Source organism: Puma concolor, chromosome C2 (assembly GCF_028749965.1).
Source record: "Puma concolor isolate L17-30 chromosome C2, mPumCon1.1.hap2, whole genome shotgun sequence".
Lineage (NCBI taxonomy): Eukaryota > Metazoa > Chordata > Mammalia > Carnivora > Felidae > Puma > Puma concolor.
In genome coordinates this window covers 100,718,507-100,743,811 of record NC_141675.1, presented here as the reverse complement: position 1 = coordinate 100,743,811, position 25,305 = coordinate 100,718,507, and the positions used below count along the sequence as shown (strand labels likewise).

The following is a 25,305-nucleotide window of genomic DNA, read 5'->3' as shown; positions in this document are numbered from 1 at the left end:
TGTCTATAGGTTTCTGGAGATTAGGCTATTGATAAGATTGCCTTTTTCTTGTAATTTTCTAAGATATTTATAAACTGATGAAGACTCATGTCCTGCATGACTGTGATCTCTATCAGTTAACCATTTGTTTTCTTTCCTTTCCTTTGTTCTTGGGCAGCCAGGCTTGCCTGAGGAATATCACACATATCCCACCTGGGGGGTGGGGGTAGGGGGGTGTTGTTAGCTTGTGTTTTGCCCTCAGTTTGCCTTACGTTCCCTCATCACTAAGATTGTTTCATTTTTTACCAACACCTACATGTGCACTGAGTTAGTATCAGAGGTTATAGTTCACATCCAGGCTGCCCACTTACTAGGTCTGTGAACTCAAGCTACCTGACTTCTGTGAGACCCATTCTCCCATTTGCAAACTAAAGAAAATAGAACCAGCTTCCCAGAGTTGTTAGGGGTAAATGAGGGAACACAGGTGATAGAACCTAACTTACTGTCTGATTTGGGGGAAATGCCCTGTGAGAAATAAGAGAGATGATTCATTTTCAGAAATACCAAATAAAAGCTGTGCTGTCTAGATAACAGTATGTTTACAACTGTTTCCTATTGGAAATCTATAGGAACTCTTCCCCTCCCATAATGGAGTCCCAAACCCTTGGACACTTCACTTACTGGTTCTTCCTCTCTTGGTTTCCTGAGCTTATTTTCATGGGCTTTGCAATGAGCATGCGCCAAAAAACAAAGGAAGGACTGAAAGTCACTGAGTCACATCAGGAAATGTACATTTGTTCCAATCAGATGACTTTTTGCCTTACTTGGGTATAGGCGACCTCAAGGTAAGACTATAACCTCTGTAGTACTCAACCAATGAGGAATCAGGCAAGAGACTTGCATGCTGGGAGATAAATTGTCTGCTGTAACTGCCCCAAGTGTTCCTGTCCGTCAGACAACCGCTCTTGCAAGAACGTTGATTAAACCTATCTTCACTGTGCTTGGAGTCTCTGCGTCCCTCCTTTGATTGGGTAGGTGGCCTTTTATTTCTCACACTCAATATAACTTTTTTTTTTTTTTTTAAGAATCTAAACTTAGCAGCAGCCATGAACAAGTACTACAGAGGAAAGAGCCTTAAAAGATTAACTGCAGTTTTTTAGGTTCGAAGGTACAATAGCAGTTATCCACATTTTTCAGACTCAGCCATGCTTACTCTGATTCTGTGCCCTATAGATACATGTGGGAACCTCATCTATGTATTTCTTGCGGGTACCAACTGAGGATGCTTCCACTAGGTGGGGCTGTGGTAGGTACATAGAACATCTCTTCTTGATAGTTTGACAGGGTTCGTGTCCAAAGCCTATTTAACCAAGCTGAGCCCTAGAATGCTGGCTCCCTGGGGATGCCAGGTACATAGAAGTGAAAAGCATATTGCTGGTAGCCTGATCCCCTCCCATCTATTGGCTGATATTCTATTCCACTGACACAGATACCTTCAATTCTTCCTCTTAACAAATTTTGTGAGCCACTGGGCTCTACTTGTCCCCTCAGCTAATCTAGCCCCCTGGGTGCAGAACCCAGGATTATAAACCTGTTTCCCTTTGCTTCAGATTGTCTTTGTCATGGCTGTTCATCACTGCCTTTATTGTTGATTTGGAAGTACCATATTTGGGAAAGTTCACCTCCGTTGAACCTTGGCCTCTCTACTATACTTCAGAATAGAAAAGCAATCCACATTACAATGACCTTGCTTTCTCTCCCTTAGAGCCTGATAACCTTTAAATCTCAGTCCAAAAGGTGCTGCTTCACACTTTGGAGCCAACTTTGTTCCTGGGCGGTACTGTGGTGGTGAGGATTGTGGTTTATAATGAACATTAACTGCACATCTGATCAGTCTTTCTGACGGTCCTGTTCTTACCTTGGGGTTCCCAGGATTACAGTAGAAGGAATGATCTTGAAGGGGAGTTAATAAAAAGAGAACTAAACTGATATGTGGGTATAAAGTTTGAATGGTTCCAATGAGTCACTTATACCATCCAAGGAATTCTATATCCTACATACAGTGTTTCATCCCTTTCCTTCCTGTCCCAGGGAACCAAATTCACCACATTGACTAAAGGAAGTGTCAGTGACCACGAAACACCTTCCTCACAGGGAGTACATACCAGTCCTTTACATTACCCGGTCTTCTCTCCATCTTCACAGAATATGGGCTGACTTTTCACCTATGTGAGACCTTTGATTTGGTCCTAATATTATCTCTTAAGGGCCAGGAGTATATACTTGACTTACTTCCATGCTATTTACCTTTAAAATGTCAGGAAACTGAAAACCCTGCCTCAGGAGATGCTATTTTTGCTGGTTCTTAAGCCTGCTGGTCACTTTTGGTCATCTGAGACAGCTGTCCTTTGTACCTCCTATTTCACACATATGAATCTAGGAATATATGAACCTATGTACATCTTCGTGCATAATGCCTTTGGTTGATCTTTTCCAAATTTCACAATACACTTGCTTCCAGGGAGCTGAACCACAGGTAACTGGATTTTTATCTTGTGCTCCAGGAAACTCCTGCCACTTCGGAGTTGCCTACCTAAGAACTCCTTTTCACATGGCTGAGTCATTGTATCCGAGGCCTCACTCTCTATCTGCCTACCTGCCTAGGAAACTTCCTTTCTGTCTCACTGAGGCTCAGAGTGACCTCATGGACCTCACGACAATAATAATTGTGGCCTGAAGCTCCTGTCTCCAGACTCAAAAATTTGTAGGTGTATACTTCTAAAGACTTGGTCTTGTCTTGAAGTTCCAATACCCAGTCTTTGAGACATCCTAAAGTATAAACTGATCCACTATTCTTCTGATCCCATCAGCCTGAAGTCACAGTCATGATGGTCAAAGCCAGCTTCTCTTTGAGGCTGTGGGACATGGCACCTGGCACAATGAGGTAGTGGCAGTGGTGGGCACATAGCTCAAACCTGCTGCAGCAGATCTCCTGATAGCAGTGTTCCCAGGATAGACCTGTTCCTAAAATTCACAGAATGAAGTTTCCAGGACAGAGTTCTAGAGGTAAGGAGCAGGATGCTAATTCAGACAGGTACAAAACATCAGGGCCACCTAGCGGGAAACTCCTCCACCTTATTCACTGGTGTTTCCCAATATCTAGCCCAGAGTTTGGAACTTAGTGCTTGTTCTGTAATTCTTGCATGCATGAATAAAACAAATATCTAACAGGCTTACAGGTTTGAAAAATAAAATCTAAAAAGCTAAATAGAACTCAGGGCGCCTGGATGGCTTAATCAGTTAAGCGTCCAACTCTTGATTTTGGTTCAGGTCGTAATCTCATGGGTCCGTGAGACTGAGCCCGGTGTCAGTCTCCATGGTGCTTGGGATTCTCTCTCTCCCTCTCTGCCCACCCCGCCCCCCACTCATGTATGCGTGCACCTTGGCACGCACTATCTTTCAAAATAAATTTAAAAAATTAAAAAAATATTTAAAAATAAATAAATAAATAAATAAAATAGCAAAGAGAGTTCATTTCTTCTGTTTCAAGAAGAGAAAAAAACGTAAGAAGAATTTACTATTAAAACGGTGGTTGGGCTTAATCAGAGATGAAATATAAGAGGCAGTATTAGATGGTATAAACATTTAATTCTGACGTCCTAGGTTCAGATGGTGACTTTGATGTTTACCAGGCATATCAATGTGGCAAGTGAGTTAGTTTCTCTAAGACTCAATTTTCTTATCTGTAAAAATGGGAATAATAATAATAATAGCTGCCAGTTGGAACTGTCGTAGAAACGGCATGAGGTAATACATGGGCATAGCGTAGCACCCGGCTGCACAGTCAGTCCCCATCATTATTAAGCTCTCATTTGTAATGACATAGTATTAGTATTACCTCACATGCAAACACCAGTAGTTTGGTGACAGCTTCCTGGAGGGCTGTGTGGAACAGTATGTCCGCTGAGCATCTAGTCTTGGAAGGAAAAAAGTTTCATATCTGCCCTGGATATTACATGAAGGAGTAGCGTGTTCCTGTATCACGTATGCAATTCCTGGCCTGGACTGCAAGCCTCTCAAAATAGGCACTGTGCTTATTCATATCCGTATCCCCAGCACCTGGCACGGTGTTTGACACATAATCGTTCTGTCAATAAACCTTGCACAAATGTTCAACCTTTTCATTGGCTGGCTAATTGCTTTTCTCTGCTATCAATCCATATGATGGAGTATTGCATGATAATAGTATAGTCTCACACTAAATATTGAAGGAAACTCTAGTCTCAGGCAGGTCGTGGGGCATATGTGGAATGAATACTCAGGCTCCAACAAAATTGTTCCACATTCCATAAATTCAGCACATTCCAAGAAGGATTAATGGTATACCAGGATTCCCCCACATGGCATATGAACACTGTTGATTTATGTGTGTCTCTCTTTAGAAGTCTGTTTTTAACAACCCCACTTGAAATCTTATATAAAAATTCTTTGAGAGTATTGTGGTCTTGTAGCAATAATCTGGCAATGAATCACCTATATTTCACAATTAAATACTGTAAAAAGCAACACCCAAAGCTTGCCAATGAATTCCTCAACTATCTTCTCTATGACCTATTGAAATAGCAACGGTTTTTTCTATTATCACCACATAGATGATTGAAGACTCAGAGGGCAGTCCAATATTTTTTAAATTACCCAGCACCAGAATAATAGACCAGAACTTGAATTACGTTGGTTCTTATCTCTACACACAAATTCCAGATTTCTTCAAAACATACAAGTATTCCTAACTTTCCACAAAGGTTATAGAAGGAAGAATATTCCTAATAAGAAGTCCTAGGAAAGAGAGGGAGTGTTTTTATTTTTTTATTTTTATTTTTTTAATGTTTATTCATTTTTGAGACAGAGAGAGACAGAGCATGAATGGGGGAAGGTCAGAGAGAGAGGGAGACACAGAATCTGAAACAGGCTCCAGGCTCTGAGCTGTCAGCACAGAGCCCAACATGGGGCTCAAACTCACGGACCACGAGATCATGACCTGAGCCAAAGTCAGACACCCAACTGACTGAGCCACCCAGGCATCCCAAGAGGGAGTGTTTTTAGAAATGAGATGGTATTTAGTAAATAGAGGATGAAGCCAGTTGGGGTAACACTATGGCTTTGTATTTATATGAAAATGGCCCTTGAGGTTCTCAGAAAAAAAAAAAATGCATTACCTACAAGCCTGGGCCACTCTGCTTCAGGAGGAGCATCTGGTTACTTATTCAGGGTAGAACAGGTAGGAACAGGAACAGGGTAGAACAGCTAGGAACCTAGCTCTGGATGCAGCTGTGTGACTACTGGGTTGGAGAGGAACAGGATGCCAGGTGAGGGCTGGCCCAGTCAGAGTCGATGAAAGGAAGTGGAATATAATAGGTAAGGGATGGACATCCACATAAAAACTCAGTCTTGCAACTGAGTAATCATCTCTATACTACCTTCTTGGGAAAACAATTATACTCAGAAGACCAAAATTCCAGATCAGAAAAATTATGTGGTTAAGCATAAAATTAGGATGATGTCCATCATTGGAAATGCTCAAGGTATATCTCTATTTCACTCTAGCATATCTATTTTAAAAAACTATTTAATTCATAAATGTTTTGATGAGGGATATGTTGATAGAAACTAATTGAACTCTAAAACTGCTGGTGGAAGCAGATTTATTTTTACAATCTTGAATGATTTAGCTGTTTAACATGCTATCTTCAGCAATCTAGAACAAAATAACACATAAATTCTAGCTTCAGAGAACAGAGAATTATTACTTTTTGAAAGTTAGAGAAACTCTGAATCAAAAACACTCTGGTGGCTTTTACCTAGATCCAGGGGAAGTGAGAAGATCCCAAAGAATGAGAAAGGTCAGCTTTTTCTTTTCTTTTTTTTTAAAGAACAAATAGAACCTTGCCAGTAAAGTCAGATGAGGCATGAGATGAGGCATGAGAGTCCTACCCAGGACATCCTACTTAAAATTGCAAATACCCCTGCCTTGGAACTTCCAATCCCTTCACTTCACTCTGGGTGTTTGTTTGTTTGCTTTTCCCATAGCACTTACCTACTTCTAACAAACTGTTTACTTTTTATTGTTTGCCTCTCCTCGACAGAATGTAAGCTCTATGAGGCTTAAGGATGTTTGCCAGTTTTGTTCACTGAGGTATTTCAACTTCTTAGAACAGTGCCTGGTACAGGGTAGATGTAGAATAAATATGTGTTGGATGGTTACTCAGTGAGTTCTATGTAAACAGAACTAGAAGACAGCATCCCAGGTAGGGAAGGTCAGTGTGTTAAGTGTAAGTGTTAGTGATTGAAACTAAGTTATGAGCAAATAGTGAAATATCTGACAGAGATGGGCTGAAGGTTCGAATTCAGCGAGCCCCAAGATTACAAGCTGCTCTGAAGCTGTGAAGCCAGAAGCAAGACAAGTAGGAATCCAGAAGACCTTCGACTCTGGCAGACTGGTAGCCGCCTACCCACTTTCCATTTCCCACTCCTAATTATCATCTGAAACCTTGTCTTGTTTATACGGACATTACACACGGCTTCAGAGGGGAACCATAGTTGGTCGAAGCCATTTATGACCATCCTTTTCCCCGTTTCTCAGCCTTTAAGTCTGATTAGTGAGAATTTACGCTAGTCAACCATGCATTTTATGGAAAACTGAAAATTAATTTTCATTCCTGCCCTTTGTCCTTCTAGAGCTGTTTCTGACTCTCCAGAATTGCAAAGACAGCCACTTGCAGCTGGCAGATCATGTTATCAAGGTTATTAAAGTTTTCACAAAAGGCAGAGTCAAACCCCTGATATCAACAGGAATATCTTGATCCGATGAGCTTAGGTTAGATTGTCTTCCCCTAAAATGAATGTTCATTCCGGAAGGTATGCTTGCTTCCAGGGCAAATCAATAAGAAAATAAGCCAGGATTCTAGGTGATAGGTAGAACAAAATCAAATGGAGCCCCACTTTTGCTTTCTCTCACTGACTAGCTAGAATCCAAACCCTCACCCAAACATTGTCAACTCCTCACCTGATTTGTAGAGTCTCCATCAGCAACCAGTCCAGACTGAGGCACCTAGAATGTGCAGGAAAGCGGTAGGAAGGAGGAAGATAAAATCTCTCATTTTGGAATGGAATCTCTCATTTTGAAGAGTGGAATTGTCTGAGGAGAGAGAAAAAGAGAAACAGAGACAGAAATGAGGGGTAGCAAGAGAGGTCATGTCTTCATGGGACTCCTTCCTTTTGAAGGCTTCAGTATGTCAGACTCAGCAGCTACACCTGAAAAAAAAAATCCCCCCCTTTTTTAGCACTAACACTCCAGGATTCTAAGATCTATAGCAAAATGGGGGGGGGAGCCCCAAATTCATGAGTTGGATTATATAACAGTTGATAACACTCAATTTTTCTTCAGGAAGATGTGCTATGTTGTAATTAGTGCTCACAAAGAAACACATACACATAGTGCATTCTAATTTTCAAAAGCAGTTGTAAAATTTAATGTATTATACTCCTGAAGAAAAATCCAAGTTCAGTCAACACTACACTGGTCTTTATAATCAAATCAAAATTCCTTCTAAAAATAAAAAGTAGTTTCTGCATTAAACTGAAGTGAGATCTTTAAATTATTCTAACAATATTAACTTCTATTATCTGGTTTAATCTTCACATCTGCCCTATGAGGTAAATACTAATTTTTTTAAGTTTTGTGGGTTTTTTTTAATGTTTATTTATTCTGAGAGAGAGAGAGAGAGAGAGAGAGAGAAGGAGGGAGGGAGGGAGGGAGAGAGAGAGAATGAGTCAGTGAGGGGCAGAGGAAGAGAGAGAGAATTCCAAGCAGGCTCCATATGGACAGTGCAGAGCCCAACACAGGGCTCAAACCCACAAGGCATGAGATCTGACATGAGGTGAAATCAAGAGTCAGATGCTTATCCGAGTGAGACACCCAGGTGCCCTGAGGTAAATACTATTTTAAATCCTATTTACAGGTGTGGAGTTTGGGACTTGGAAAAGCTGAATACCCTGTTCAAGGTCACCTGGCCAGTAAGTGACAGAATCAGGATTAGAACTTTCACTAGCCTGTAGTGCATCAGATTGACTAGAGGATGTTACAGTAACAAAGGACTGAGAAAAATCTTAAACTCTGCTTGTTTTAATAATCATCCCTAAGAAATTTCAAACAAAAACCCTTTGTGCCTTTTTTCTTAATGAATGTATATTGCCCTCTTTTATAAAATTCATACTTGTGATATATATACCAATCCATTTTCATCAATTTATTGGAATCATTTTGCACAAGAAACTGTTTTCCTAAACAAACAATACTAATATTAATTTGAACAAACAGTTGCAAAGCTAAACACAACTCAAGAAATTATTTCCCCAGGCAGATGTCATACTCCATATTTAATCAGAACAGCACATGCCTCAACCACGTATGAAAACATTTATGTGTGTGTGTTTTCCAAGGACCACAGTTTTATGCCTTTGACACTATCATGGGGAGAAGAACAGAGTAGAATCCTTCTCCAGGCTTCTGAGGAGAGGTAAGAATCTTAGCAACTGCTTCCACTTGAAACTCTGCCTCACCTGCTTAGCCTAGGATTTTCAGCCTGTGTGGCATATAAACTTTTTGGATCTTGGGTTGTTTACTCTTTCTCCCTCTGTAAGTGAGAAAGTTGACTTCCCGGGTGAAATGGATGTAAGGATAATGAATGTGTTCCAGGACCTACTGCAAAGGCACTTGAAGACCCAAGTTCTGCCCATTATCGAGCTTATCAGAGGCCAGCCTCAAGGAGCTAGTCTGAGAGGGCACCGAAGAACTTCCAACTCTATTTTTTATTTATTTATTTATTTTTGAGAGAGAGAGAGAGAGAACGAGCAGGGGAGGGGCAGAGAGAGGGAGACAGAATCTGAAGCAGACTCCAGGCTCAGAGCTGTTAGCACAGAGCCCGACATGGAGCTCAAACTCATAAACCACGAGATCATGACCTGAGCCGAAGTTGGTACTGAGCCACCCAGGCACCCCCCAAGGTTCCAAATCTAAAGGCCCTTGTTCTCCGAGCTTTTTATCTCTGATTTAGGAGATAAGTTGTAATAAAACTATGTATATCACTTTCTATGGAATCCTTGTTCCCTGGGGTGCCTGGGTGGCTCAGTCGGTTAAGCGGCCAGCTTTGGCTCAGGTCGTGATCTTGCGGTCCGTGAGTTCGAGCCCCCGCCTTGGGCTCTGTACTGACAGCTCGGAACCTGGAGCCTACTTCTGTTTCTGTGTCTCCCTCTCTCTCTGCCCCTCCCCCATCCACGCTCTGTCTCTCTCTGCCTTTCAAAAATGAATAATTGTTAAAAAATGAAAAAAAAAAAAAGAATCCTTGTTCCCTTTCTTTATATCCCTTCATCCAGTTTCAAAAAGGAAATGCAATGGACCTTATCACCCTCACTCAGTGGCCCCTTCACAGTGAGTCTTTACAGCTCAAAGCATGATTGCCCTTGATTGATTATTAGAACAGACCCACTTTCCACATCTTTGTGAATACAGCTGCTGACTGCCTTATCAGAGGGGCATAGAATAGTCAGAGCAGCCCACAAGTTTATTTTTCTTAGCTAAAAATAAGAGCATAGCCAGACAGCAATCTGGGGCTGAGTGGTGAATGGAAGGATATAGAACACCATTATAGAAGGCAGGAGAGAGAATGGCAACACTCCGCTCTACGGGGACTTTTTTGTTATTTTCTAACGTCTGTGAACTGAAAGTTATTGATGGGGTTTGTGAGTTCAGCTGATGCCAGCTGTATTGAATTTACAACAAAGTTCAGCCCTATCTTAAGTTCCCAAACTCCTACCCGTAGTACATTAGCCTTCCAACTTATTGGAAGATCTTATTGGGGCCTTCCAACAAAGTCCACATGCCATAGGTTAGGAGATCAAGAGTGGTGATTCTCCAACATTGAATGTAGCACTTGAGAACAGTGTTCTCAGCTTGAGTTACATATTGGAACCTCTTGACAGCTTGAAAAACTACTAATGCCTGGGCCCCGGCCCCCAGCATTTCTGATTTAATTGAGTTAGGTAACCTAGGCATCAGGATCTTAAAACTCCTTCTAGGTTTTTCTTGCTGTAGATAGAACTGGGGCCCTCTGCTGTGGAATGCCGCATCTGAGGTCCAGACTCCCTATCTGCACACCAAAGGATTCCCAGGGGTGGGGAGAAAAGATTCTACAGAGTACCAGTGAATGTGGTCTTGGCCATGTGGGGCTGCCTGTGGCTCTACAAATCACTTCTTTAAGTGCTGATACAGCTCGAGGATGGGAGTCCTCCCTACCACACCCATGTGCTATATTTTCCAGTAACATAAAACCTCACAGATTTGAGTCAAAACTACAAAGACTGATCGAAGCCTCTCCATTTTCCTACCAACCAATAGGTAGGATTAGTGGGCCAAGAATGAATCCCTCTAATCTGCTATTTGCTCCCTGGACATGATTTTCAGTCCATCTGAACTTAAACTCAACTACATCATGAGGGTGCATCTTTGCCCCGTAATTCAGGTTGGCCTGGAAGATACACTACCTCTTCCTTTATTGATGTGCCAACCGCATGCATTTGTCCCTCAGAGGAGTAGGAAGAGGGCAAGGTGTTCAGATTTCTTAGAATTAGAGGTACATCTACTTCGACTTTGAAGGTTTGCTGAAATCATGCATTTAGCAAAGGCCCTATCATCTCTCCCTCTGGTGCCCTTCTGAATATGTGAGTAATACATTTATTACCCATGTTACATGAAAGTCCTGTGTGGACTTTTCCAGAGTCTCACATCTAATCATGGTTAAGCCAACAAAGGGATTACAGCCTTATCGGGAGTTTATTTTGCAAAACTGCCACATAACTTTGCCAGAGACAGTATCCTGTTTTTCCCACTAGGCTAAGCTCAAAGATCCCATTAAATAAAGTTGAACTCTTCAGTTATGCAGAAATATAAACAGACTGCTCAATGTGATTTGGAGTTATATTTTCATTTAGGAAAAAAATAGTGTTCAAATACTAAACAGTGTTGACCTCCATAACTCAGAAATCTGGGTATGATAGAAGAGGAAATTCTAAAATTTCCCCACTGGAAAAAAAGGCATTACATATGCAATGATCGCACACACATGCACACACACACACACACACACACACACACACAAATTTTGCCATTTTCTGTATTCTAACCATGGAGTCTACTTGATGATTAATAATGCCTGAAGAGTTATTCAATGGATTAACCAGTAAGAACTATACATACTTTTTTGTAGCATGGGACAAACTGGGGAGAAAAGCTTTGTAAAATCAAGTCTAAACCATTCTTCTGATAGACAATTAGTTTAGCTTAATCTGAGCATGTGGTCTTTTGTGGGCTTGGTCACAGGGTAGCTTGAGAAAAATACTAAAGGTAGGGTGGATGGCTGTATTGTGCAGATTTCCATAGACTCCCTAGTATTAGTATTAATGATCTAATACTGCCTTGGTCCTGGGTGGGCCAAACTAGCGGAATACAAGGTCCATGCCCAGATAGGGCTGGATCTAATCAATCGCTTTAACTAAAACAAAATAACTCTCATTTCTATGTAAAATTACCAACTTAAATTGCAAGGAAGAAAACTATTGTATATCCTTAGATGCCTATAGAGTTTCTACTGACAGAACTCAAATCATGTCTCTTCAGACATGCATTGCTGACAGTGCATGAGTGATTTAGTATAAGATGGTGGCAATGAAAGACGGTTGTGGAATTGACTCTTCTGAAAAGATATTGATAACTCCATTCCACATTGCATTTTTATCCACTCACATTGTGTCTGTAAAAGCAGCATGGTTGAACTGTGACTCTCATGTAACGAGAGAGTTTGAACTTTCCAAAATGGCTGCAACAATATCCCCCCCCCTATTCTTCCTGCTCTTCTAGTCACTCTCCCATCAAGAAGGGAGTCTAAATCCTCTTGGTCTGAATCTGGGCAGGGCTTGTGGCTGCTTCTACTAGTAAAGTATGGGAGAAGTGATACTGTATGATTTTCAAGGCTGGGTCATTAAAGGCAAAGTAGCTTTCTCTTGTTCACTAGAATACTTAAACATAGAGCATGGAACTGCCATGTAAGATGTCCAACTACTATGAGGACACCATTCTGTCAGGAAGCCAAACCATATGGAAAAGCCACAAGAAGGTGCTATATCGAATAGTCCCAGTGACACTCCCAGCAAACAGTCAATACCATCTGCCTACCCTATGAGTTAGTTATCTTGAACATCCAGCCCCATCTAGCCTTCAGATGATAGCAGCCCCAATAACATCTGATTCCAACTGCTTGAGAGACCTCAAGCCAGAATCATCTAGCCAACCTCTTCCCAAATTCCTGACTCAAAATAATAATAATAATAATAAGCAAAATAAAATTGCTGCTTTAAGCCACTAAGTTTTGGGGTAATTCATTATGCAACAATAGTAAGCAGAACAGAATTATTTCAGAATTACTTTTACTTCCTGCTATTTAGACTGTTTTAGAATCTAAGAAAATTAAAAGTTTCTGGCAACCTTCAGGAAAGGAGCATCTGTTCTGAGACACTTGACCCTGGTGTTCCTGGAATTTTCTGACAGCTAATGGCCCTGACAGGAAGTCATAATATGTAATCAGGTAGAGAAAACTATATCACAACTCTTCTAAGAGATATTGCTCTATAAATCTGGGAAAATACACTGTGATCCTTGCATTGTGCGAATGAGATGAGAGTAGGGCAGAGTGAGACATTCAAGTTGATGTTTAAGTAGTAATAAATAGTTGCTAAACTGCCTTCTATGGGGAAGGAGTCCTATTCACTGTAGACTTTTTTGCTTTGTTAAGCACCTAGTTGAGGAAAGATCTCAAATTTAGGAGAACTGAATTGCTCTGCAAAACAGAAACTGGACCATGTTTGGGGAAAAAAAGAAAAAAAGAAAAAAGAAAAGGAGAACACCCTGCTTACTGAGTAGCCAAAATGAGAACTTTGGGGAACAGAGATATTTAACAATGCTTTAAAGGAGTTTGCTGTTGAGTGTATAAGGAAAACCTTATCGTCCTTCATCCTTACCAGAATTTTGGTAAATAAAATGTTGCAAAATAATTCTCTTGTTGCTAGTAGTTTAGGGAAATATATAGACATTCAGGTTAGCAAGGGGATGAGAAACAGATTCCATACAGCACCATCAGGTATTTACGGTACCCACATATTAGTAAAGATGTAGCAAGAACAAACAAGTTTTTTGAAAAGGGAAAGAAAACTGGCAAAAACCAATTTACCCTAGCTATCACCCAGTCATAGAAGGCCCATTTTATTTTATTTTACTATTTTTTTTAATTTTTTGAGTTTTATTTTTTATTTTATGTACTTATTTTTATTTTTTGTATTGTGGACATGTTAATATGATATGAATGGAAATTACACAGAAATATCACAGCCTGTTCCTACTAGTAATATCGAGGGCAGTTAATTCGTATGCAGCAGGGACTACACGTCATGCGATCGGAAATGTATCTCAGTACAAATGCCTAGGGGCTCAGGGCATTTTACACATTTAAATAAGGGAAAAAAAAAAAGACGTAGGTGTGTGTTCAATATGGATCACTAGAATTACAATGTAGCTTATGGATGCTGCGCATTTCAGAAAGGGGTTCCCCGAAGCTAATGACTTTAGTGCCATTGTGTATGATTCTAGCTATGGTTTAAACATTTATCCTCAAAACATTCATAGGCGCACAATACATTTTCAGCATTTACTCTGGGTCATGCTCCCCGAGACAAGTGTGGTGTGGGAACGCACTTATGAGCCCCCTCCGTCCACACCGCCTTCATTTCCTCTCCTCGGCGTCAGCAGCAGCCAGGACCCATTCTGCCTGCAAGTCATGTCCGTCAGTGGTGACAACACGGATGTGCAGATATTATTTCCTTATGTAATGCTGCAGATCGTAAGGCATACACATTTTGAAAATGTGATGCTGCTTCTCAAAGCCCATTAAGAGACAGGCTTCACCTAGGTTTTTCACAGGCTAAAAGATGGGTGCTTTGGGGGCAGGAAATGGTCTGCTTAGCACGCCCTCCCAGAGAGCCAATGCACAGACAGTGGAAGAAATGCCATCTCTCCCCAACACTGAGGCTGTCCTCGTCGTTCAAATACATACAGTTTATTTAGCACAGTTTACTCTCTGAGTCTGTTTCTCTGTAAAACAGCAGATTAATATTCACCAAGCTGATTAATATTCATCTGGCACCAGATGCGACGTCCTTACCCATCGGCCGTTCTGGTTCATTGATATCCATATGGGCTGTTAAATATTTGGAATATCCTGTCTTGTATGATCGCTTAGACTGAAGGAAACCATCATAGCCATTATTTGCTGAATGAAACATGTTCAATAAATTGGAGGGCTCATAAAATAAGCCCTTAAATGATATAATCACGTCCAGTTCCCTCAGCTTTAGAGATGAGGAGATGGACCCAGGTGTCCTCCCCTGGGGGAGGTGTGGATGCCTCTGCCAACTATCACTCATGCCCTTACTGTTGTGTCCTGTGGTCCCCAGCTTTGGGGTCTCCATCTTAAAGGAAGAGTTTTACACATACTATTGTTCCCTAAAGATTGAGAAAAAGGACAAGCACACATAAGAATTCCTAAGCATTGATCAGATTTGTTTCTTTTTGTTTTGTTTTCCCCAATGCTAACAGTTGCTTAGTTTTGAAGAAGAAACTCGTGAGACAAGTTGAGCTGTGGATGTACGGGAAGGGTCATTTACCAGAGTCCCATAAAAATGGCCCAATGCTCTTATCAACTGCTGGCAGTGAGCTTTGTCTCTTGCTATCCATTTCAACTTTTCAAAATTTTCCTCTCATCTGTCCCACTTTTAGAGAACAAGTTCTAATTTTCTATTCTGATGAACGAACAAATCTTCACTGAATTGTTGATAACTAGTTATAAGTGAGTGTATTTTATATAATTTAGTTCCCTGGGTCATTTGCATTTGTAACCTGTATGAACTTTATACCACAAACTTGGGCATGAGGAAAGGGTGGGTGCCATTTCTTTACTGTCTTCAAATTAAATCCAAGTTTGAGCCTCTTCTCTTCTGCAATTAGAGAAAAATTCTACTTCTGTCATTATTGTTATTAGTAGAGAGAAATCTTTTCCTTCTTAGGCTCCAGTTATAATCTAGGAGCTTGATGTGGTTCCTCGAAATAGAGGGAAAAGTATGGTCAGTCCCTCCTGACCTGCTGATATACACTGTTCAGGTTGTGTTGCTCTCTGCAATCTTGTGGCTCGTAGTTTCCTCTGCTGTGTCAGGAAATGGTAGCTGAGGCAGTCCTGTGCTAGGGTCCAGCCTCCTCTGGTGCCGCATTCCTGAGTCCTGCCTCCAGCCTGTGTCTGTTTTATGAGGCAAGATTCTCCACAGAGTTTCATTCTCCCCACTCTTGGGGAGTCTCCGTTCCCTCGCTTCCCTCCCCCTCCCTAGCACCATCCTCTCAAGGACATCAGTCCCTGGAGAAGTGAAAGCCAGGAAGCTCTTCTGATACTTTCCATAAGTCATTTTTGCTTCCTGCATCCATAACACAAACCTCTTGGAGGTAAGGCAGGAGCGCAGAGGGTAAAGCTACCTTTCTTGGAGAGGGATAGGAAAACATACCACAAAAAGAAAATACAAATTAACGTTTCAACAAAGCACTCCAACATGTATTTAACAAGACACTGCAGAAACAGTAATATTTTTAACTCAAAGGAAGGGAACTTTTTAAATGGGTCCTCTAGGACTCCTCAGGTCTGAGTAGTGGTCTCTCTCCAGACAGGGTCCACTCAAGTTCACAGCACAATGCATTTGGGAAAATCCTGAGTTCAGGGATGTTGTTCTTGTGGTCACTCCCTGGAAGAGGAGACGTGCCTGTGAGGACACAGTCCTTAGGAAGATATTTTCCTGCCCCGGCCTCTGCCCTCCAGGAGAACGTCAGCAATAATTCTGGATTAGTTAGCCAAAGGCAGGCTCTGCCCTACCTGACTGCTGCCAGGAGCAGCTGCCTTTGAAAATAGCTTTCTGTGTCAGGAAGAAGCAATAGGACCCTGGCACTGAGCAGACCTTGTACTTCCCTCATGCCACTTGTTTACAGACAGCACAGAGTAGGGAAAATGAGGTGAAGTTGCTGTTTCCCTCTTTTACTGGGCCCCGGTGACATGGCAGATGATCCTCAGAAGCAGATACCTTGAGGCCCTGCCTTGGCACCCATGAGACTGTTAAGCCCTCGCATGTGACTTTGGAGCAGTTCTCCTGAAACCCCTTGTTATTCTTGAGAGAACGGCAAATTTAGAAGTTTAAAAGGATATAGATCTTCATATACAAACTAAGAGAGGTATTCTAGAAAATCACAGGTTATGTTTTTCAGAGAACATTTTTTTGCCTTTGACTTTGATTGGGTAACCATCAGTCCAAGCCCTTACTCTCCAGTTTATTTCTGTCAGCGGCCTCACTTTATAGATCAGGTAAACTGAGGGTCAGAGGGATTAAATGACTCATTTCAGGTCCCCTAGCTAGTAAATTATATAGTCCAGGACTGCAAGCTAGGATTTCCAGTTAGCTTTACCCATTTGTAGCCTTTTGGGGTGACTATTTCTCCAAAACATTTTTAGCTTTATTTGTTCTTTTAAGATAGGTGCTTGAAGAAGACTGAAACTTCCTAACATGAAGAGAGGCTGAATCCTTCTTAGGAAAACCAGACAAGTACTTCTGAAATTCTAAGTAAATTGTCTGTCTCTGGCAGAGATTGGCAAGGGAAGTCTAAACAAGTCTGTCAATTATTTTACAAAAAGTTGCGTTCTGTTTATGAACGGTCACTCAATTTAAGCATTAGTGTGTATATTGTGTGTGTGTGTGTGTGTGTGTGTGTGTGTGTGTGTGTGTGTGTTACAAGTATCCATGGGGTAGACAAATAAGCTTAAATATAGAGCTGGGTAAAGCCAAAGAATGAGTGCATTGTATACAACAGAACAACTAGAGTGTTCTGTAGCTCTGAAAAACATTGTGGCCAAACAAAATGTTCTGCCAGGGGCAACATGGTTAGCTTTCTATCATCTCAATATGAACAGGTTATATTTTCAGGTTATATTGACCTTGAAGGTCCAGCCTAATAAACTCTGTTCTTGGGTTGTTCAATAAGACGAACAGTTCCATTTGGGAAGCTGAGAAAGGCGAGCTAATGTTCAGTTCCCTTCACAGGAATTGTACCTTTCCAGAAGGATTCTTAGTCCTCAAAGTGCCCTCTAAAGAGGGGTGAGGAGAGGTATGTTTCCTTTGAGAAATTATAGCATTTTTAAAGCATTTTTTCAATGGAATGAGGGTTTCATTAGGACCATGTAATAGTAACCACCATTAATTGAATGTTTACTAAGCACAAGTACCATACAGACATGAACTCATTTAATCTCCAAGAAGGCTCAGAACAACAGTAGCATTTGTCACACTTTCAGACACAGGAACTGGGGTTCAGACATTTTAAGTATTTTACTTACAAAGGCACTGTAGAAAGTGATGAAGCTTTCTGATCTCAGCTCAAGTCTTTCTGACCCCAAAGTCTTAACCACTAAGCACACTGCCTCCCAATTTGATATGGAGGAAATGATACCCACATGGGAGAGGTAGGTGTAGGTACTAGATAACAAGGAACCAACCTATGAGCAGCTGTCCCTCTAAGTTAGAGGACACCTGTAATCTTGATCTTTGCTTTGAGGGGAATTCTTACCCATAAGCATAGTCTGTATTTTTCCAGTTTTCAGCTCGGTCCACTGGGGGGAAAATAAAGGTACTAAAATTAATTGCCTTGCATGAAACACTACTTTTTTCATCTCCTGGGACATTAAAAAAAAAACAAACCAGCCACATAAAGTTAGATCAAAATGATTCACGGGGCGCCTGGGTGGCTCAGTCAATTGAGTGTCTAACTCTTGATTTCAGCTCAGGTCATGATCTCACTGTTCATGAGATTGAGCCCCACATAGGGCTCTGCATTGCCAGTGTGGAGACTGTTTGGGATTCCCCCCCCCCCCACCCCTCCCCAAAACACCCCCTCAAAATAAATAAATAAGCATTATAAAAAATGATTCACATCCAAAAACTTCTGAGCTAATCACATAAAGATTATTTTGTCCTAAAGGAGAATTACATGGACGTTCAAATGTGTCTAAAAGCAAGATCTCTATAGAAAATTTTGCTACAAGTACCAGTAACATTGATGGCTTAAAATCACAGTAGTCTGCATAATAGAGCTCATTTGAGTGTCCTTGGAAAGTAAAAGTGGTAGCACCAAAAAGTGTGAAATTGTGATTGTTTTTGTCTGCTTGGTATTACCAGTGCTAAGGTCAAGTAGATAAATCACAGATAAGTTATTTGCAATACATACACAAACAAAAAAAAATGTACATCCATAATATACAGAAAACACCTATAAATCAATAGGAAAAAAAAGGAACAAGTAGAGAAACAAATGGCTTATGAACAGAGAAAAAGCCTTTTAACCTCACTAATAAAGATATGCATTTTAAAGTCATGAGGTATTTCTTCAAACATTCAGATTAGCAAAAGGTGAAAGGCAACAATTGCAAGTATTAAAGATAATGTAGAAAAAGAAAACTATTGGGGCGCCTGGGTGGCTCAGTTGGTTAAGCGTCCGACTTCAGCTCAGGTCACGATCTTGCGGTCTGTGAGTTCGAGCCCCGCGTCGGGCTCTGTGCTGACGGCTCAGAGCCTGGAGCCTGTTTCAGATTCTGTGTCTCCCTCTCTCTGACCCTCCCCCGTTCATGCTCTGTCTCTCTCTGTCTCAAAAATAAATAAACATTAAAAAAAAAGAAAAATAAAACTATTGGTGTGTATATGGGCACAACCAATTAGAACAATTGCTTGCATTTGCTAAAATTAGATAATGTAAACCTATTGCCTAACAATTTCCTTTTGAGGATTATCCCCAGAAGAACTCTCCACATATACATAATGAGACAGACACATGGAAGAAATTGCTGCATTATTTGTCACAGTCAAAATGAGGGGAAATACATCAATTATAAAATGTCTAAATAATTGTGATATACTCATAAGATGGAATACTATTTAGCAGTGAAAATGAATGAACTAGAGCTAAACGCATTAACATGGATGAATATTGTGGATGTAATGAGAAGTAAAACACAGAAATTTCATGAGAATACATAAATATGAGTCCATTTATATAACATTTAAAATATGTAAAAGTAAATCATATATTTTAGAAGGATACAAACATATGTGAAAGCTATAGAGAATTTCATGACAATGATGCACCCCAAAGTCAGAACAGTGGTTATCTCTGAAGGGGAAGGAAGGAAATGAAATCAGGGTGGGTTACGTAAAAAGTTTTAAGTGGGTTTATTTGTCAGGTTTCATTTCATAAGCTGGGAGATGGCTGAGATGTTTCTTTTATGCTATTTACATCTTCTGTTTTTTTCAAACATTCCATACTTTTTTCAGTGATCAACATTCCCCTCCCAATGAGCAAAGCAAGGGCCTGCTCATCACCTTTGGAACACACTGCCTTTGTTCGATCATGGCTGTGACTGAGTTCCTGAGAACTTACATCTCATATGAAACAATGAAGATAACTCAGAAGACCCCATTCTGGAAGAATGTGATTCCATGCTCTTGTCCTCTGCCTAGAGCTGGTGTAGAAGGGACATTGACTTTCAGAGATTTGGGCTTGAATTCTAGCCTTGCCACTTTCTAGCCTTAGTTTCCTCACCTGTAAAATGGAACTAATAACCTACCTCAATGGACTTTTTATAAGGATATAATTAGTTACCACATGCAAAGTGCCTGGTGTGCAATAAACACTCATAAGTAATGTCGTCATGATTTATACAAATCACCAGGCTAGGAAAATCTGTTCTGGTTCTCTTGCTGTCACTTTCTCCCAGATGTCTGCCATTTTGAAATTCGCCCTGTAATTAAATATTTTCAGTCAAATCACTTCCTTGAGGTTTATGGTAACATGCATTCTAATTCATTGTTGGTATAGTTAATTTTCTAGGTATTTCTGAACTTAAAAAAAATAGAAATGTTCTATTTATTCACATTTATTTCTTCCTTAAAAGCACTGGTTGAGATCATGAGACCATTACCTCAGAGAGCTCAGACATTATTAAAACAAATTACTCTAGGCCAGTGTAAGGAGAGCCCTAACACTCACTCTCACAGAGGAGGCTGGGAGGTCCCTTGAGAAGGAGTGAAAGAATGGATCTCTTGTTGGCTCACACACATTATTTAGAAATAGCTTATTTTGTTAATATCACCAGATGGTTCCAAGCCATACATAAAAACATTCTACCCCACACTGATTTGCTTGACAAGTGTCCCACAACAAAGGGAGTTAACTAGACTGAAAGGCATGTGTCTATTTAGGGGCAAGCCTGGTTCAAGGTTCATGTGGTCTGTTGATGAGAGCTCTTTCTTGGGAATACTAAAATCCTAATGTTGATGAGAAGAGTACTTTCTTGAGCCAGAAATTATGCACTGCAAATTTTATTCTACCACTTCCTGGTGATGTGGCAAGAGTCAAATGTTTCATCTCTAGGCCACCATTTCTTCATTTGTAAAGCAGAGATAGTAATAGGTGTCTCACAGAGTCCTAGTAACATTTAAGTGATTATTATGGAAGAATCTGGAACAGAAACAGATCCACAGCAAGCACCCAACAAATGTTGGGTGAAATATTAGTTGACCCAGTAGATCAATCTGAATAGATGTCTTCATATTTCAGAATCTAATTTCAAGAAGGCAGGGATGATAATGGCGTGGAAAGTTTTCAACTTTGAGTCAAGAAAAAAAAGCTAAACTGTACTTACTACTTGCTGTGTTGCTTTGGGCAAATTGCTCAACTTTTCTGAGTCTTATTTTTTTAATGTGCAGAATGGGGCATAATAATAATATCTCTTCTCTGTAGTTTCTAGGATCACTGAGGGAGCAAAATTTGTCTCTGTGTATCCCCAGCCTTCAGATTCTTCATTCATTCTCTTCCTAAAAGTAACAACATTGTTGAATGTGTATTTGAGTTTTCTCAAATTACTAACTTCTAATGGAACAGATAGCCTTAAAAACATCCAGTGGAAGAATCATAGTTAACTTCTGGAATTTTCTGAGGGAGCATTTCATATGCAAAGGCAAATTAGCAATACTAATAGAACATTAGTAAGAGCAGTGGTTAAGATAATTATCCATCTCTGGGGAAATGCCACCACCTTCTGTGCTCTTATGCTTTCAAATGCAGTAAGATGCAATAATTTCATGATAATTTCAGTTTCAGAACTACCTTAACTAAGTGTCTGAATATTCATTTCTGAATACTCTACAAGCTGAATATTACAGCCAGTTGACTGCAGTGTTGGATAAATCAAAGGATAAGGCTAATGAAATCCTGAGCTTGTCAAGGATTCAGACCCAGTGAATTGGTTGGTATTCTAGAAAATGGGGTATGCATGGAAGTAAAACATTGCCAAGAGGATAATAACTTGGGTTTGATTTAGTTGAACAGAAAATGCTTAAGTTAATTTATCCTCTTTCATTGTCGGAGGGGAAAAAAACCCAAACAAACCTGTCTTTAATTTCTAAATAATACATGAATGTATTCTTACTTGAAAAAAATTTAAACCTTTTAAAGTTTACATCCCTCTCCTCACCACTTCCCTTCTCAAAGGTGACTATATTATCAGTTCATTGTGTATCTTTTTCTAAGTCTTTTCCCTGCCTTTTCTTTAATATGTAATGTATTTATAGAAACACAGTTTCATTAGTGCGTATTTGTGTGTAAATAATGCAAACTGTCCTGTAACTACCTTTTACTCTACAATGTGTATTAAAGGTAGTCCCATGTCAGTATGCAGATATCTGGTTCATTCTTTTTAACTGTTACGTAGAACTCCACAGTATGAATGTGTTATCATTTGCTTAACCATTTACCTATTGGCTTACAGGTGAGTCATTTCAAATGTGTTGCTCTTACAGATATTGCTGCAATAAATATATTCGACCAATTCTTAGGCGTATGAATAAATATAAAAAAGTAATTACCGATCAGAAGACGTACACATTTAAAATTATAATAACACTGTCAACTTATCTTTCAAGACGTCCATGACGGTTTACACTCTGTCTAGCATTGTTTTGTGGTAACCACTTCCCTATATTTTCACCGACATTTGATAAAAATATTTCAATATCTTACTTAATGACAGGAAAATGGTATCTTATTGCTGTCTTTATTTGTATTTAGTAGAAATATTGAGCATTTTTTCTACATATATTGGTTATATTTTCTCTTAAACTCCTGCTAATGCATGCATCGGCTCTTTCCGTATTTTATTCTTTTAATCTACTTGCACTTTCCTACAAAGATGGCACATGTATTTAATCTAGCTTTTCAATATGTTTTAAACCTTTAGGGAGGAGCTCCTCTTATACAGACCTTTGTACCTGCAAATTTCTTAGGCAAGATAATATCTAATCAGGCGTCACACCTGGGATCAACTGATGGCTATTATTCTTTATTTTTAGAGATGAAGAAATAAAACTACAGAGTGTACAATGTCAGATCTAGACCCCAGATTTTGGGTTCCAGTGCCTTTCCTTCTAAACTAAAATCCTGCAATTATACCTAGGTGCCACAGAAACCTAGGATATTAGAGGGGAATTAGGTTAAGTAAAAAATTATCTATCTAAATTCCTTATTTTACACATGAGCAAAATGAAGTATGGAAAAGCTAAATACATATGACCTGATACTAGAACACAGGCCTACAGGCTCTCAGTTGGGATTCTTTGCACTAAACCATGTAGATTTATGTAATAGCAGCATTTCATAAGCAGATTCTAGTGTTTTATCCCTACTTATCATCTAGAAGCGGAAAAAAATAGAGAAACCACTGCCAGACTTATAATTTTTTTTCCATTCTCTTAACTCACAAAATAAAGGGAATTGAAATCGTTAAAGTTGATACTAAACATATGAAAGTTAAAGCTCAACAGTCATATATATATATATATATATATATATATATATATATATACTGACTCTATGAAAAAGACAAAAAGAGTAGAAAAATTCTCAGTTATAACAATATATTATACTTATATACTGTCCACCTACTGAGTGTCTCAAGTATTTCATGAATAGTGTTGCATCTATAAGCAATGATAGGCAAACATGTTTGGAATGAACAGTCATGGCTATCACAAGGACTCCCCTGGAACAGGTGATTCAAACTTTTCCCTTGACCGGGATCTTTTACAACCTGGTTTTTAATATTCTCAGCTGGGAAATGCATGAACACTGGATTTCAACAGCTCTCTGTTTTCACCTGATAGCACTTTTGTTTGGTTGAACAATGGACAAGAACAGATTCACCTGTGTCACAAACTTCAAATTTTTTTTAACTACTATGCAAAAACAGGCATTTAAGACTGCCCTTAAATAGACAGAAATGCAATAATACTAGAGGACTTGAATAATCCACTTTAAGGGCACCAAGGTGGCTCAGAGTTGGTTCAGCGTCTGACTCTTGGTTTCGGCTCAGGTCATAATCTCACAGTTCGTGGGTTCGAACACCTCAGTGAGCTCTGTGCTGACAGTGCGGAGCCTGCTCAGGAATCTCTCCCTGTCCCTTTTTCTCTGTCCCTCCCCTGCTCTAGCTCTCACTCTCTCTCTCTCTCTCTCAAAATAAATAAATTAATAATAAAAAAAATAACGCACTTTCAACATTGGATCGATTATCCAGATGGAAAATCAATAAAGAAAGGTTGGAACTAAACTACACATTAGATTACATGGACCTTATAGGCATTTATAGAACATTCCATCTAATAGCAGCAAAATACACATTCTTCTCAAGCCCACATGGAACGTTCTCCATATGTTAAGCTACAAACCAAGTCTTAATAAATTTAAGAGCATTGAAATCTTATCAATTATCTTTTCTGACCACATTGGTATGAAACTGGAAATCAGTTAAAAGAAAAAAACTAGCAAATTCACAAGTATGTGGAAATTAAACACCATGCTCCTGAATAACCAATGGGTCAAAGATAAAAATAAAAATTTAAAAAAATATCTTGAGAAAAATGAAAATTGAAACACAATACATCAAAACATCAGATTCAGCTAAAGTGGTTGTAAGAGGGAGGTTTACAATGATAAATGTCTATAGTAAGAAAAAAGAGAAATCACAAATGGACGACTTTACACATCAAAGAAATAGAAAAAAAAAAAATGAAGCCCAATATTAGTAGAAGAATGAAAAACTACAAAGATCAGAAAATAAATAAATGAAATAGAGACCAACAAAACAATAGAAAAGGACAGTGAAACTAAGAGCTGGTTCTTTGAAAAGGTAAACAAGATAGATAAGCCTTTAGCTAGACTTACCAAGAAAAAAAGAGAGAAGACTCAAGTAAATAAAATTATAAGTAAATGAGGAGACATTACAACCGATACCACCAACATACAAAGGATCACAAGAAACTACAATGAACAATTTATGCCAATGTATTGGACAACCTACAAGAAATCGATAAATTCCTAGACACATACAACCTGCCAAGACTGAATTATGAACAAATAGATAAAGTGAACAGACCAATTACTAGTCAGGAGACTGAATCAGTAATCAAAAACGCCACAATAAAGTCTAGGACCAGATGACTTCACTAGTGAATTCTACTAACCATTTAAAGAATAATTAATACCAATTATTCCCAAATTTTCCAAATAATTAGAAGAGAACACTTTCAAACTCATTTAATGAGACCAGCATTACTCTGATACCAAAGCCAGAGAAAGACACTACAAGAAAATAAAATTACAGTCCAATAACCCTGATAAACATAGATGCAAAAATTCTCAACATAATATTACCAAGAATTCAACAATATATTTAAAAAAATCATACATCATCACCAACTAAGTTTATTTCAGGGATACAAGGATGGTTCAACATCTGCAAATCAATCAATATAATACACCATGTTAATAAATAAAGAACAAAAATTACATGATCATCTCAATTGGTACAGAAAAAGCATTTGACAAAATTTGACACCCTTTCTTAATAAAAAACTATCAATGAAATGGATATAGAGGGAACATAAGTCAACATGATAAAAGCCATCTATCGTAAGCCCACAGCCATCATACTCACTGGTGAAAAGCTGAATACTTTTCCTCTAAGATCAAGAACAAGA

At 39.4% G+C, this 25,305-nt stretch overlaps 1 long non-coding RNA gene across 1 annotated transcript; it reads left to right on the top strand.

The window, feature by feature from the left end:
• The first annotated feature begins 780 nt into the window (after positions 1-780).
• On the top strand, positions 781-21,952 carry LOC112849305 (uncharacterized). Its single transcript, XR_003222620.2, has 2 exons — positions 781-1,010; positions 19,549-21,952. It is a non-coding gene; the product is annotated as an uncharacterized LOC112849305 (long non-coding RNA).
• The last annotated feature ends 3,353 nt before the right edge of the window (positions 21,953-25,305 follow it).